Raw genomic sequence first — 2670 nt, forward strand, 5'->3', positions numbered from 1 at the left:
TAAGAAGAAAACAAGCTCCAAGTGAATATCTTTGGTGCTCAACATTCTCTTGGGTATTTATCAGCACTGCCAGGTGCCAGAACCAATTGTGTCTCATGTCAACAGAACCCTAAGTTATTTAAATGCCATGTTCTACAGCTCTTTGAAGTGGTTGAAGACCATGCGACTATAGGCAGATGTTTGGCTGATCCTTAGACCTTATTTATCTGTTTAACCCAAACTTTTTTTTTTTATAGCATTTCTCTTCTGACCAAGGTTTTACACTAGCCACCATTTTGCTTCTTGGCTCTGTGAATTTGTTATTTTTAGATACGTTATGTAAGTAGTATTTGTCTCCCAGCTACTGGCTTATTTCACTTGGTTTCATTTTTATTGATTCATCGAATTAGACCCCACACTCCTAGGCCTGTGTCTGCACATTCATCTTGGACATTCAGTGATCATGACAGTGTCAGGCACATACAAGTCACCAGAGAACAGAGGATTAGGAAACGTGTTCATTTTTTAATATAGGACACGTATAAGCTAGTCACAGGAAGCTTGATCAGGCATTTTATAAGACAGCACCCGCTGTAGCTTGTCCAGTGGTCACCTGCAATGCCACTTGAAGTTTGGAATCATGGTGGTGGTTCATGTTTCCATATTATTCCTACTCAAGGTTCTCTTCTATCTGTTCGTCTCACTGGCTCATCAGCTGCATATCTGTGTATAATTAAGGTTCCAGGAGCTGACAAGATACCCACCAGGACCTACACAGTCACCTCTCTATGCTTTCCCTTGTGGGGTTGCATACGCTGTCTTGCTATTTGTCAAGGAGCATGTAAAATTTATTCACTGTCAGGACAAGCCACTGAGAGGGAAGATATTTGCATCATGTATAATACATACAGACTCGGACACTATTATAAAAAATTCATTGCCTATGAATCTTAGAATGGAAAAAGTATATATTCTTATTTCAATAACTCTGCAGCTATGACAATGACAGTTGGAGCTGTGTGCATACAGCAGCCTGAACAAACCTCACAGTCATGAGGTTGAATGAAGGGACTTTGGCGGAGCAGAATAAATTTGCTGCAGACTGTTTATTTAAGTTCCTAAACTAGCAGAAAAAAGACACAACTAAGTTAGATTTTAGTTAGGATTTAAGCCAAGACAGTGGTTATCTTTGGAAGGCAGTGCTAGGAAAAGGCTTGAAGGGAGCTTCTGAAGTGGCAGTAAGTTTCTTGTTTCTACCTGGGGATGGTTTCAAGGTGATAAGTCACCATCCTAACCAGCTTTAACTTCAACTTGACCCATCCTAGCTAGAGTCATCCGAGAAAGAATTCTCTACTGAGGGCTGCCCAGAAACTGGCTTGTGGGTCTATCTGAAGAGACTATCTAGTTTGGTAGTTGGTGTAGGAGTGCACAGCCCACTGTGGGAGGCACCATTCCCTGGGCAAGTAGTCCTAGGCTGTATAATAAAGCTGGGTAAGCATGGGGTTTTGAGTATGTCAGCAAAAACATCCTCCCATGGCTTCAACTTCAAGTGCCTCCCTCCTTTCCTCAGTGCTGGATTGGGACCTAGGCGGGTAAGCCAACTACACCTCCTCTAAGCGGCCTTTGCTCAGAGTGCTTAAATCAGCTGCAGAGAGGAAACTAGAACAGCCACTAACTTGTTTATTGGTGTTTAGTGTGTTCTTTTGTGTGTGTGTGTTTTGTATTTCAACTTAAAACAGTTAAAATACTTTAAAAGACTCTGATTTGAAAAGCGTTAGTCTTAGAGCAGAGAATTCAGGTGATTCACCAATACTATGTATTTCTTAGTGACCAAGACATACAGGGATTTCAAATGATTAATGCATTCATTGCTTTTGGTACCAAGAGACTCAAAAATCTAACAACCCATTCTAAGTGTGTGTGTGTGTATGTGTGTGTGCATGTGAGTATATGAATGAGTTGATGAGTTCTTGCTCCAAAGTCTCGGAGACAGTCAGGGAAGTTTTTTCAATGGGCTCACACTCCAACTTAACGGGGAGTCTGAATAGTACTAGTACCTAGACTAGTCACAAGCCTTTCAGCTTGCAAGAATAAATCCTAAAATGGTTTAAGTGGAATGGAAAAGGCAACTGAAATGATGTGTTAGTTAGTGTTTGCTGTCAGTTTGGAAGAATCTAGAATTGCCTGAGAACTGGGTCTCTGGGGGATTATCTTATCATCTTAATTGAGTTGAGAAGACCGACTTGTCCCCTGTGGGTGTCACCGCTGCCTGGGTGGGATGCTAGACTGTATGAAATAGTGGAAGGGAGCAGATCAGGATCTTAGCAATTGTGTATTTGGATACAGCCAGCTGCCTCAAGCTCCCGGAGTCTGGTTTCTGTACCACGAGTAACAGTGAATCACGAATAAACCCTTTCTTCCTGAAGTGACTTTTCTTAGAGTATTTTATCAGAGTGGCAGGAAAAGTAGCTAAGACAAAAGCATGTTATGAAACCTCTTAGCTACTAGTTTCTCTCTTGCTCTTGCACAGGTAGTCCTCTCTGCTCTTCGGAGAGAGAGTGTGTTTGCTCCCTCAAGGCATGAGTCCGTGCTGGTATGGGATGGCACAGTGAGCAGGTGTAGTCACACAGTGGGGACTTCAGCAGCACTTCTGATGAAATTATTCTGGAATCAAATTTGAAAATTCTATAA

The sequence above is a fragment of the Arvicola amphibius genome, chromosome 10 (genome assembly GCF_903992535.2).
Source record: "Arvicola amphibius chromosome 10, mArvAmp1.2, whole genome shotgun sequence".
Lineage (NCBI taxonomy): Eukaryota > Metazoa > Chordata > Mammalia > Rodentia > Cricetidae > Arvicola > Arvicola amphibius.